Source organism: Dendrobates tinctorius, unplaced genomic scaffold (assembly GCF_039654945.1).
Source record: "Dendrobates tinctorius isolate UK_male_01 unplaced genomic scaffold, ASM3965494v1 ptg000129l, whole genome shotgun sequence".
Taxonomy (NCBI): Eukaryota; Metazoa; Chordata; class Amphibia; order Anura; family Dendrobatidae; genus Dendrobates; species Dendrobates tinctorius.
The window spans coordinates 15870415-15884282 of record NW_027361797.1 but is presented as its reverse complement, the minus strand read 5'-3'; positions in this window follow the sequence as shown (position 1 = coordinate 15884282).

Here is a 13868-nt window from a genome sequence, read left to right as displayed (position 1 = left end):
ATATGACTTCAGCACCTTCCCATCACTGGAATCTTTGGATTATTCACTGACTGTGACTACTACTCTCATTTTCTATGTGCCTCAGCACTGCAATATTACACCACAATCAGTTTTAGGAATTTTTCTATCCCCATGGGTAATGAGCTGCGTGCTCGGACCTCTTATCATATGATCTCTCTGAGAAAGCTACCTAGCGAAACGTACGTCAGAGTTCTGGGGTTTTCCATTCATGTGTTGGTCTCTTTATGGTTTGTGTCATTACTGCATAGCCACTAAGATTTAGGCTGTGTGCAGACGGACTTTTTGGCCCTGCAGATTTTTCCGCGCAGAATGGAAGAAATCCGCAGGTCAAATGACCTGCATTTTTCTTGCGGATTTCTTCCATTTTTCATGCGGTTTTCATGCGTTTTTTGTGCGGTTTTCCATTGCGGTTTTCCCCCTGCGGATTTGGTGACAGGGGAGATGGAAAACCGCGCAAAAGAAGTAACATGCTGCGGATTTTGTACCGAGGAATGCACACGGCTGGTAAGCGCAGACGACGCCATCCTAAGCATGAGCATCCCACTTATGCGTCTGCTCATGCAAACATTGACGCACCTTAAGGAGCAGGCGTCTGCAGCCAATGTTGACGAGGAGGAAGAGGTGGAGGGAATCCTTGATGACATTCAGCCATTGTCTGCTCAGGGACCTCTCCTGGACGAGTTGGAGGAAGAAGAGGAGGATGATGATGGGGATGATTACTTAGGGGAGGAGGATGCATCTCGTGGGGAAAGTGAAAATGTTGGCGTGGCAAGGTCTGGTACAGGGTTTGTGCGTGACTGGAGGGATGTGGATTTGCCAGAAAGTGCTCCTCCAACCAGCACTCGCAGTGCATCATTGACACCGGGAACATTGTCCCACATGTCAGATTATGCCTTGCGGATCCTAAAAAGGGACCCCCGCATTGCCAAAATGATGAACGATGACGACTACTGGTTGGCCAGCATCCTGGATCCACGCTATAAAGGCAAATTACAAAACATCATGCCACAGGAGAACCTTGACCTAATATTGGCTAATAAACAAGCAACTCTGGTAAATCGGTTGCTTGAGGCATTCCCAGCACACAGCAGCGGTGATGGTTCTCACACGAGCCGTTCGGGACGGGCGCAGCTTGGCAGAGGTGTTCATGGTGCACACAGCAGAAGTGGCGTTGGAGACAGGGGTTTCATGACAATGTTGTGGACTGATTTTTCAAGTACCGCTCACACAACTGGTAATACAGCATCGATGGAAAGTGACAGGAGACAGCAGTTGTCAACTATGGTTACAAACTACTTTTCCTCCCATATCGATGTTCTCCCACACAGGTCATTCCCCTTTGACTATTGGGCTGCTAAACTGGACACCTGGCCTGAATTGGCACAATATGCCTTACAGGAGCTCGCTTGCCCAGCTGCAAGTGTGCTATCGGAATGAGTCTTCAGTGCAGCTGCATCAATCCTGACAGAAAAAAGGACCCGTCTGTCAACCCAAAATGTGGATGATCTAACCTTCATTAAAATGAACCATGCATGGGTTTCCAAAGATTTTGTCCCACCTTCCCCTGATGACACATAGGGTGACAGAAAAATGGCTTGCTTTGGTCCACCTCTTCCTGGGACTTGACCTATTTCGCCTTTTGCATCAGCTGAATGTCCAACATCAGCATATGCCACTTTCTAAAACTCCCTAACTGTGCTGCCTCCCCCCCCCATGGCCGGGGTCACCACCTAGCGCACGACACCGTGCGAGTGCCGTTGCCCTGGACAGGTGGGTAGGCCGACTCTTGGGCGCGGGCACTGGCACAGGGTCCCTCATAGTGCAATCAAGTGTCTCTGACGGTGGTGGTGCACACCCGCCGTCAGACACACCGCCGTACTATGAGGGGCCCAGTGCCAGTACCGACGCCCACGAGTGGGCCCCCCTTGCTTGGGCAGGGCCCCAGCATTTGCAATCTTTACCTCTCCCTGCTCCTCCGCTGTGTAGTCTGGGCCGTCAAATCCATACTGTGCCTGACACCGTCTGAGCCTGCCTCCTGGTGTATTGACATATTTTTTGAATGTGTACGCTATCCATACATGTTATCCGGGGATACGGTACCCTTTCTCACCTTTGTGCAATCACGTGCAATCCATACTGGGCCTAACACCGTCTGAGCCTGCCTCCTGATGTATAGACATATCTTTTGAATGTGTACGCTATCCATACATGTTATCCGGGGATACGGTACCCTTTCTCACCTTTGTGCAATCACGTGCAAGCCATACTGGGCCTAACACCGTCTGAGCCTGCCTCCTGATGTATAGACATATATTTTGAATGTGTACGCTATCCATACATGTTATCCGGGGATACGGTACCCTTTCTCACCTTTGTGCAATCACTTGCAAGCCATACTGGGCCTTACACCGTCTGAGCCTGCCTCCTGATGTATAGACATATATTTTGAATGTGTACGCTATCCATACATGTTATCCGGGGATACGGTACCCTTTCTCACCTTTGTGCAATCACGTGCAATCCATACTGGGCCTAACACCGTCTGAGCCTGCCTCCTGATGTATAGACATATCTTTTGAATGTGTACGCTATCCATACATGTTATCCGGGGATACGGTACCCTTTATCACCTTTGTGCAATCACTTGCAAGCCATACTGTGCCTGACACCGTCTGATCCTGCCTCCTGATGTATAGACATATCTTTTGAATGTGTACGCTATCCATACATGTTATCCGGGGATACGGTACCCTTTCTCACCTTTGTGCAATCACGTGCAAGCCATACTGGGCCTAACACTGTCTGAGCCTGCCTCCTGATGTATAGACATATATTTTGAATGTGTACGCTATCCATACATGTTATCCGGGGATACGGTACCCTTTCTCACCTTTGTGCAATCACTTGCAAGCCATACTGGGCCTTACACCGTCTGAGCCTGCCTCCTGATGTATAGACATATATTTTGAATGTGTATGCTATCCATACATGTTATCCGGGGATACGGTACCCTTTCTCACCTTTGTGCAATCACTTGCAAGCCATACTGTGCCTGACACCGTCTGAGCCTGCCTCCTGATGTATAGACATATCTTTTGAATGTGTACGCTATCCATACATGTTATCCGGGGATACGGTACCCTTTCTCACCTTTGTGCAATCACGTGTAACCCATTCTGGTCGTGAGAACGACTGGCGAGCTGTTAAGCAAGCTACAGCACCTGTGGTTTGCACACGTAAGTTTTTCATTTTTTTCAGGAATGACGGTTAGGCCTAATTCCGGAACTGCGGTTGACCTGCACTTACTGGGAAATCATCGTTCGCGAGTAATAATTGTAATCAATGATCCCCATCACTATCGTTGTTCAGCGGGTTATCTGCACCTGTAAGCGACAAACGCTGGCCTTTTCAGTGTAGCGTACATGCAGCCACGGACATGTAAGGGCATGACACACCAGTTATTGGCCAATCTCATGTGCCAGAGCCTCACGTTTCCCTCTAGTAAGCCAGACTCAGACCGCGGGGCATGACGGAGTCTCGTTCGTTAACGGAATTAAGCTTGCAATGTGTGCATCTGTTCTGTAGCTGGCATGGTTGAAGTTGCCCGTGTTGAGTCAAATTACGCCGTAGGCTCCACTCCTGGTGGTGGTGCCCTTCTGGACATTCCTTTAAGGTTCAGCTTTGCAACCATACTGCCCACGTAAAACAAACACTTTGCCTTCATGAACGCTGTTTGGAGGGTCATGACTCGTGGGAATAACGCCGCCCAATCAGTTAACCTGCTAGAGAGATCCTTCGTTGCTCCCAAGCATGACATCACACTCCCTAGGAGGAAGGTAATGCCACTGTGGGGACCGTACTCCTGGGGGCGACACAAGTGCACTGATGCCCAGCCACTGCTCGATGAATCTGCTGGTACATTGACCCAGACCACTACATTCCCCTCGCACGCTACCCGGCCTGAATCTGACCCTGATGAAACTCAGGTTACCCTTCCCATATACAGTTCCATCTTACACGGTGACAAAGAGGAAGCTGCAGATGAAAGTGCAGGTTCGGCCCACCCGCCATCAGACACACCACCGTACTATCAGGGGCCCTGTGCCAGTGCCGTCGCCAACGAGTGGGCCCCCCCTCCTTGCTCAGGATCACAGCACTTGCAAGGCTGAACTACTGTGCAGTGAGATGGAAGATGGGGACGACGAGGAGTCCAGACTAGTACAGGGATTCCCTAGCGAGGAGACTTATTTGATTGTTTTCAATGTTGGGACAGCAATTTTTGGGGAGCACTATACTCTGGAGAATGATAGACGGGGCCCTCCATACACTGGAACATTCCAAAGGTGGACATCAGACACTGGAGCAGCATTTACAGGGCCCATTATACACTAGAGCATTAGAAATGGGGCCCATTATGTTTGGAGCATTATTTGGGCCCATAAGACAGTGGAGCTTCATCCATGGGGACCAACATATACTGTAGCATTATGTGGAGCTCATCATATACTGTTTCAAACATTATATGGGACCAATGATTCTGTATGGAGAAATAGATGGGCCTCGTCATGAGATGTAAAAAGTGAAGTACTTTTCATTGTACTATACCGCTATTTCTCTGCCGTATCGGAGCATGATGAGTTGTGGTATTATGTGTTAAAGGGGCGCTCTTTCGCCCAGGGCACATGAAAACCTGGAGCCAGCCCTACCCCCCCACAACTTTAGCCAAATAACCCCCATTTTTCAGTGCGTAACTTGTATTATGAAGTTAATTAAGGTTGACCAGCTTAAGTAAGAAGAATTGATGCTTTTGGCATTCAAATGAGCACTGTAGGTGTGTTTCCTGTCCTCCTCTCACTGTCGACTTTTATTCCCCATTGACTTACATTGGGTTTCGTGTTTCGGGACGACCCCGACTTTTCCCTATAATCGGCCGATCTTGCTCGACCCGACTTTTGGAAAAGTCGGGTTTCACGAAACGAAACTCGACCATAAAAAACCAAAAGTCGCTCAACTCTAATGATGACGACTGCGCGGAACCCAGTCTTACTGGAAGATAGTCACAGTACCTAGGTCCCATCCAATTTGCTGATCTCTGGTGTACAGAACCCAGTACAGTGTAATGATAATAATGAATCTGACTAGTGCAAATAACCCATTCCAGGATGGTGACGAAGACAGGTGTACAGAGCCCAGTCCAGTGTGGTGATGATGATGATGATGACTGGGGCACAGAACCCAGTCAGTGTGGTGGTGGTGATGATGGAGATGACTGGTGCACAGAGCCCAGTACAGTGTGGTGATGGTTGATGACTGGTGCACAGAACCCAGTCCAGTGTGGTGATGGTGGTGATGATAATGATTGGCGCACAGAGCCCAGTACAGTATGGTGATGATGGTGGTGGCGATGATGATGACTGGTGCACAGAGCCCAGTCCAGTGTGGTGATGGTGGTGATGATGATAATGAATGGTGCACAGAGCCCAGTATAGTGTGGTGATGGTGATGATGATGACTGGTGCACAGAGCCCAGTCCAGTGTGGTGATGGTGGTGATGATAATGATTAGTGCACAGAGCCCAGTACAGTGTGGTGATGATAATGACTGGTGCACAGAGTCCAGTACAGTGTGGTGATGGTGGTGGTGATGATAATGACTGGTGCACAGAGCCCAGTACAGTGTGGTGATGGTGATGATGATGACTGGTGCACAGAGCCCAGTCCAGTGTGGTGATGGTGGTGATGATAATGATTGGTGCACAGAGCCCCGTACAGTGTGGTGATGGTGATGATGATAATGACTGGTGCACAGAGCCCCGTACAGTGTGGTGATGGTGGTGGTGATGATAATGACTGGTGCATAGAGCCAAGTACAGTGTGGTGGTGGAGATGATGACTGGTGCACAGAGCCCAGTACAGTGTGGTGACGGTGATGATGATGACTGGTGCACAGAGCCCAGTCCAGTGTGGTGATGGTGGTGATGATAATGATTGGTGCACAGAGTCCAGTACAGTGTGGTGATGGTGATGATGATGACTGGTGCACAGATCCCAGTACAGTGTGGTGATGATGATGACTGGTGCACAGAGCCCAGTACAGTGTGTGATGATGGTGGTGATGATAATGACTGGTGCACAGAGTCCAGTACAGTATGGTGATGGTGGTGGTGATGATAATGACTGGTGCACAGAGCCCAGTACAGTATGGTGATGGTGGTGGTGATGATAATGACTGGTGCACAGAGCCCAGTACAGTATGGTGATGATGGTGGTGATGATAATGACTGGTGCACAGAGTCCAGTACCGTATGGTGATGGTGGTGGTGATGATAATGACTGGTGCACAGAGTCCAGTACAGTGTGGTGATGGGGGTGGTGATGATAATGACTGGTGCACAGAGCCCAGTACAGTGTGGTGATGGTGGTGATGATGATGACTGGTGCACAGAGTCCAGTCCAGTGTGTGATGATGGTGGTGATGATAATGACTGGTGCACAGAGTCCAGTACAGTATGGTGATGGTGGTGGTGATGATAATGACTGGTGCACAGAGTCCAGTACAGTGTGGTGATGGGGGTGGTGATGATAATGACTGGTGCACAGAGCCCAGTACAGTATGGTGATGGTGGTGGTGATGATAATGACTGGTGCACAGAGCCCAGTACAGTATGGTGATGGTGGTGGTGATGATAATGACTGGTGCACAGAGCCCAGTACAGTATGGTGATGATGGTGGTGATGATAATGACTGGTGCACAGAGTCCAGTACAGTATGGTGATGGTGGTGGTGATGATAATGACTGGTGCACAGAGTCCAGTACAGTGTGGTGATGGGGGTGGTGATGATAATGACTGGTGCACAGAGCCCAGTACAGTGTGGTGATGGTGGTGATGATGATGACTGGTGCACAGAGTCCAGTCCAGTGTGTGATGATGGTGGTGATGATAATGACTGGTGCACAGAGTCCAGTACAGTATGGTGATGGTGGTGGTGATGATAATGACTGGTGCACAGAGTCCAGTACAGTGTGGTGATGGGGGTGGTGATGATAATGACTGGTGCACAGAGCCCAGTACAGTGTGGTGATGGTGGTGATGATGATGACTGGTGCACAGAGTCCAGTCCAGTGTGGTGATTGTGCTGATGATAATTATTGGTGCACAGAGCCCAGTACAGTATGGTGATGGTGGTGGTGATGATGATGACTGGTGCACAGAGCCCAGTCCAGTGTGGTGATGATGGTGGTGGTGGTGATGATGATGATGACTGGTGCACAGAGCCCAGTCCAGTGTAGTGATGGTGGTGGTAATGATAATGACTGGTGCACAGAGTCCAGTACAGTGTGGTGATGGTGGTGGTGATGATAATGACTGGTGCACAGAGCCCAGTACAGTGTGGTGATGGTGGTGGTGATATTGACTGGTGCACAGAGCCCAGTACAGTGTGGTGATGGTGGTGGTGGTGATGATGATGACTGGTGCACAGAGCCCAGTCCCCAGCGTGGTGTTGGTGGTGGTGATGATGATGACTGGTGCATAGAGCCCAATACAGTGTGGTGGTGATGATGATGACTGGTGTACAGAGCCCAGTACAGTGTGGTGATGACTGTTGTGGATCTTTTATTCCATGACCGTGTGAGAAGACAGGCGTTTAGCACCATGAGGCTGGTTTCACATTAGCGCTTTTTAAGCGCACGCACGGCCGGGGGTAGCTCCGCCCCCGAGCCGGCTCTCTGCCCGGCGTGCCCGCCCCTTGCTTGTAGCGCCGCCTTCTAGCGCACAGCGGCGCCTGCAATCGGCGCACCCTATCTTTAGCATAGGGTGCGCAGATCGTGCGCCGGCCGTGCGCTAGTTGCACTTTGACCTGCGCTGCGCACTTTTGACGGTGCGCCATGCACGCCAAAATCAAACTTTTCGGATTTTGGCGCGCACGGCGCACCGTCAAAAGTGCGCAGCGCAGGTCAAAGCGCAACTAGCGCACGGCCTGCGCACGATCTGCGCACCCTATGCTAAAGATAGGGTGCGCCGATCGCAGGCGCCGCTGTGCGCTAGGAGGCGGCGCTACAAGCAAGGGGCGGGCACGCCGGGCAGAGAGCCGGCTCGGGGGCGGAGCTACCCCCGGCCGTGCGTGCGCTTAAAAAGCGCTAATGTGAAACCAGCCTTATACGTTTTCTCTGGCACCTGGGAAATCTAGATAACGCCATGTGTCTGTGGTGCCTGGTATGATGTGTACATGGCGCCCACTTGCATTTGCCATTTTACAGGTTCTCTGTCTTCTGTGCCAGTGAGACCCCCTTCTCTGGAGCATGACAGCACCAGGCCGGACCCTGTAAGCACCCCACCCATCTGTACTTAGTTCTTGGCAGTGAATTAGGAATTGGAAACTTGGCACCATGTTGTGTTTGGCAGGGGGGCATATCCGGAGCCTGGTCATGCTTCCCTATGGTTTGCTGGATGGTATTTTCGGTGCGTGCACAGAGGAGTGGTCAATTTATTGAAAATTGGTGAACCTTGCTTGGAATGAGCACAGGTTTGAAGCCACTAGTGACGAATGAGCGTTCTCAGGTGTTATTGTGGCGTCCCTTAGGCTCAGTCGCCAGAGAGGTACTGCACCTCCTCCTGACGTGTGGTGCCCCACCATCCAGGTAAGGTGGGAAGCTCCTGACCACGCTCCAACACCTGCACCCCACACGACAAAGTAGTGTAGCAAAGCACCTTCGGCGGCTCCATGCTTGGAGTATAGCAAAGCACCCATTGGTGGCTCCCTGCTTGGAACACGAAACGTGCTGGGAGGTGGGTGGAGTTGAGTTTACATTAAAAGAGCGGGAAGAGTTTAGGAGTGATTCAGTCATTCAGTCTTTCAGTCAGCCACTGAGAGTGAGTGAGGATGCAGAAGGACAGAGAGTGAGACAGAGAAGATCCCCATGAGAGGGATGGATGAAGGAAGTGCTGCAGCAGGCCACAGTGCCCTGGGTCTGCTGGCACAGGAAAGAGACATAGAAAGGAAACCTGATTTTTCCATAGAGAGAAAGGATTAGTACGGAACGTGAGGAGTAAAAGAGAGAACAGAGGACGTGGGTTAGAGGACAACCCTGCCTAGGAGTTCTAAGCACAAGGCCGGGGCCCGGTCCCCGAGGTTGTATGGATACTAATGGTCCTGCAGCAGACACCAGAGGGAATAGAAGTTAACCATACTTTATTCCCACATCAGACTTGGGGGCACAACAGCAACATTGATAGTGAGCCGGGACTAGGAAGCAAGGAGTCCCCGAAGCAGGCTACAGCTGTCTGCCGTACAAGGAAAGTTCATAAGAACATTGGACAGGAGGAACTCCAGTGTAACTCATTACTGGGAGTACTTCATTTATAGGCGCTATAAGAGGAGACGTTCAGAAAGGCACATGTTGGCGGAGTGTTGGAAAGGAGTGTTCCACCTGGCCTGGAGGTTGACTGAGTCCCTGACCCGGAGGACACGGCACAGAGGCAGGCACCTGTTTGCACAACAGACTGTGAGTAAAGCTTTGGAACAACATGCCCTGGTGTCCTCCACTTATTCCTGTGCCAACACATCTACACTGCCCTGGGACTACAGCTTCACCTGTGCGGAGCTTTTACATCTTTGCTGCACCATACCATCAGTCCCAGAGGATCTGCATGCAGCGTCGGCTTAACACCTTCCTTGCCGAACACCACAGGTGGCGTCACAAACTATTCATTTAATCAACTACATTCCACCATTCAATCTCCCTTTTACTTGGGTGCCCAGGGCCACGGACCGGGTCACCGCTGCTGTGACACCTTCCCCCTGAGTGACCGGCCCGGTACCGAGTACCCCACTGCCCTGGGAGGGCGACCCATTATCAGAGTATGGCTGGTTTTACATTTACCTTGTTCTTGTGGGCCGATTTTGCGGCCTCAGTAGATTTCTATGGGGCCGCAAAATCGGGCCGGAAAAAAAGTCCACTGTGTGCCGTAAGGCTGTGATGGCCTTTTTAGCGGCTGTGATAAAAGATCGAGCTTGCTCAATTCTTTTATATGGCGTACGGACACGGCCCCCATTGTAACCAATGGGGCCACAAAAACAAACGGAAGGTTTTTTGTATGGCGCTCTGTGACTTCGGGTTTTGCAGAACACGTTTTTTTCCCCCCAATACTATTTCCATAGTATTGGAAAATTGAAAAACAGCGATCACAAACTTTTTTGCAGTCCATTATTGCGGCAGACCACAAAAAATGCGGCGAAAAGGGCAGCAATAACGGGCTGCAAAAAAGCGGCAAGTGTAAAAGCAGCCTATGTCCTGTGTGCTCCAATAGTATGTTCAGTCCCTGCGGCTGCATGTTAGACAGTCACAACACATCTGGGATATTGCCTAACAAACAGGAATCCCCACATGTGTTGCTGCTGTCTAACAGCCGAGAGACCTGCAGCCGCGGGGACTGAACATACTAATCGGGCACGCCGAGGACACTCGGATACCACCTTACCTGAGCACGCTCGCTCATCAGTAGAAGCCACTTTATGGTTGATCAGCACAGGGAGTAAAACAAATGTAGAAAATCTGCGACTAATCTGCTGCAAAATCTGCGTGAGACTCTGTTCTGGAGGGCAATTTGTGTTTAGATTCTGTGTGGAATTTTTTTGCAGCGAGTGGGAGAGATTTGGTACAATCACATCCACTTTGTTACTGTTACACCCAGCAGACTTTTCACCTAGAGTATCGGATGTAAAAAGTGTACAGATCGGAAACCGCACAATGCCGCGCACTGTATAGAGCAGCTCCGCTTTACTGAAGTGAATAGGAGCTGATCTGCAGTACCTGAGAACGGCCACTACACAGTGTGAGGCGCTGTGCTGTTCTGCCTCTGCACGCTGTTTACAGCTGATTGGTGGGGAGTGTCGGCTTTCAGATCACCACCGATCTCATATTGATGACCTACCCACAGGACAATTGTTATATCTGAGTACCAAAAAACCCCTTTATTACCAGGAGAATCAAAATACTGTTTTTTTATGTCACTTACTGTAGAAATAAATCCAAAAATGAACTTGGCTTCTAGAATGTGTCCATCTGACTATTGTAGGAGGATCTTTACCTGTCACAAGAAGGATTCAGGAGTAAATCTGGGCAACGATGAGGAAGCAAAATACAGCCGCCATGTCCTGCCGTCTGTAATCTGTCCCCTCAGTGTTGCTGTATATTGCCCCCCACTGAATCTGACCTTCACTGGTGAGTTCAGACCTATGTGATGCGCAATATAAGGACTGACCAGAACCTGACATCCTCCTAGGAGTATATGATGTGTTCAGGTCAGGAGACCCGCGGCCGGTCCATGCGGTCAGTCCGTGCATCGTGGTCCGGACGCTGTCTGTGGTACGCTCTTTAGGGCTCTCGCTGCCATATGTTGTGGTTATGGAATGAATTTTATTGAGTCTGGCTGAAAGAACAATAAATCCTTGGTCAGCCAGCAGTAGTGACTCTAGGCCGCTAATCCTTGACGGACACTTGCTCAGTAGTGACCAGTAGATGCTGTCGTGCGCACTTAGGCCTCTTCCACATATGAGTTTTTTGTCATCAGTCACAATCCGTCGAATTTTGAAAAAAACGGATCTGGTGACTGATGCCGCTGGATCTGTTTTTTCTCATAGATTTGTATTAGCGACAGATGGCCACACGTTTCATCCGTCGTTCAACGGATCTGTCGAAAATTCTTTGTCCGTCGGCCGGAGACAACGAACATAGGAAGATTTTTTGTCACCGTCGAAAAATGGGACAGCTGTCCGGTATTTGCTAGAATGGAAGCCTATGGGCGACGCATTTGTCCGACAAATGATGGAATCCGGCAACGGATTCCATTTTTTTTTTAACTGTGCATGTGCTGACACTGTGCCTGTATGGTGTGTGCGGGCTGTGTGTGTGTGCCTGTGTGACGGGGGGTATGCGTGTATGTGTGTGTGCGTGCAGGCATCGTCCGATGGGACTACAAGTCCCATCCGGGCTCTGCCTTCCACAGTGACAGTGATTGACTTCTGCCCAGTTGCTTGCCAGCAGCATGGATGCTTCTCTAAATCAGGTCTCATAAAGTCATTCCAACATTTCAGGTTACCACAGGCAAGGTGATAACTTGTGGATTCGTGCAGCTCTGAGCTCTACCCACTATACACCGCTGTCTCTGGCAGTGCCGTAGAGAATGAATAGAGCAGACGCCCCTTGTGACATTTCACAAGCCTGATCGCCGGATCTGTTGGGATCCCAGCGGCTGGATAGCTGATACCATTTGAAATGTTGAAAATAACCCTTTAAAGCAACTTTACACTCTGGGACTGAGAAATATTCACTTCACATGTATAGTCACCATCCTAGTGCCCTCTGTTTGCTTCCCGATGCCTCTTTCTCTGAGGCCAGCATTCCTTTCCTTCCAAGATGGCCACCTCAGTGGCATAAGGAGTGAAGTAATCGCTCTAAGTCACCCCTGCTATTCCTATTCCATGTAACAAGGATGGTAAGGGAGGTGGCTTAGACTTATTGATGCACTTCTCAAGCCAATTTTGCAACCATTTTGCATATGGGAGGAAAGCAACAATGGCCTCAGAGAATGGGGCATCGCCAGCCAAACGGAGGGCACCAAGCTGTGACTAAACTGTGAAGTGTATCGTCCCTTTCCAGTCACAGTTTTAACATCTTGACAGAATATACTATATTATATTCATGAAGAGAGAGATTGCTGTCTGCGCGGCAGGCGGTGGCCGTGGAGCGCGGCAGGCAGTGGATGTGGAGCGCGGCAGGCAGTGAAGCGCGGCAGGCAGTGGCTGTGGAGCGTGGCAGGCGATAACCGTGGAGCGCGGCAGGCGGTGGCTGTGGAGTGCGGCAGGCGGTGGCTGTGGAGCGCGGCAGGCGGTGGCCGTGGAGCGCGGCAGGCGGTGGCCGTGGAGCGCGGCAGGCGGTGTCTGTGGAGCGCGGCAGGCGGTATCTGTGGAGAGCGGCAGGCGGTATCTGTGGAGAGCGGCAGGAGGTGGATGTGGAGTGCGGCAGGCGGTGGCCGTGAAGCGCGGCAGGCAGTGGCTGTGGAGCGTGGCAGGCGATAACCGTGGAGCGCGGCAGGCGGTGGCCGTGTAGCGCGGCAGGCGGTGTCTGTGGAGCGCGGCAGGCAGTGGCTGTGGAGCGCGGCAGGCAGTGGCCGTGGAGCGCGGCAGGCGGTGGCTGTGGAGCGCGGCAGGCGGTGGCTGTGGAGCGCGGCAGGCGGTGGCTGTGGAGCGCGGCAGGCAGTGACCGTGGAGCACTGCAGGCGATTATATTATAATCAAAAGTATTGACCAAAAAATACATCTAAATAAAGTGCAGTGCATATATAAAGCGATTTCTAGTCAAAAAAGTACATATCAGTAAAAAATAAATCCCACACCCCAACGCGCGTTTCACACGTTGCTTCCTCAGGGAATTGTTCTTTAATATTTAAATTTATTATGGGATTTATTTTTTACTGATATGTACTTTTTTGGCTAGAAATCACTTTATATATGCACTGCACTTTATTTAGATGTATTTTTTGGTCAATACTTTTGATTATAATTTATTAAATTGGATTGCTACTATATGGAATATATGTGCTGCTTCACTTCCCCCTCTTTTTGCTTTTTTATTGTCTTTTTGTGTTGGGATTTTAATGTGTCCTATGGTGTCCTTAATAAAAGTATTTATATTGATTTCAATATTGTAATTGTGTTATTGGCTCTTTTTGGATAGGTGGCTTTTTGTTTTATCATACCCAAACATGTGTGGATCCTAAGGGTGCGTGCACAAGCTGCGGATTCTGCTGCGGATTTGGCCCTGCGGCTCCCCAGCAGAATCCGCT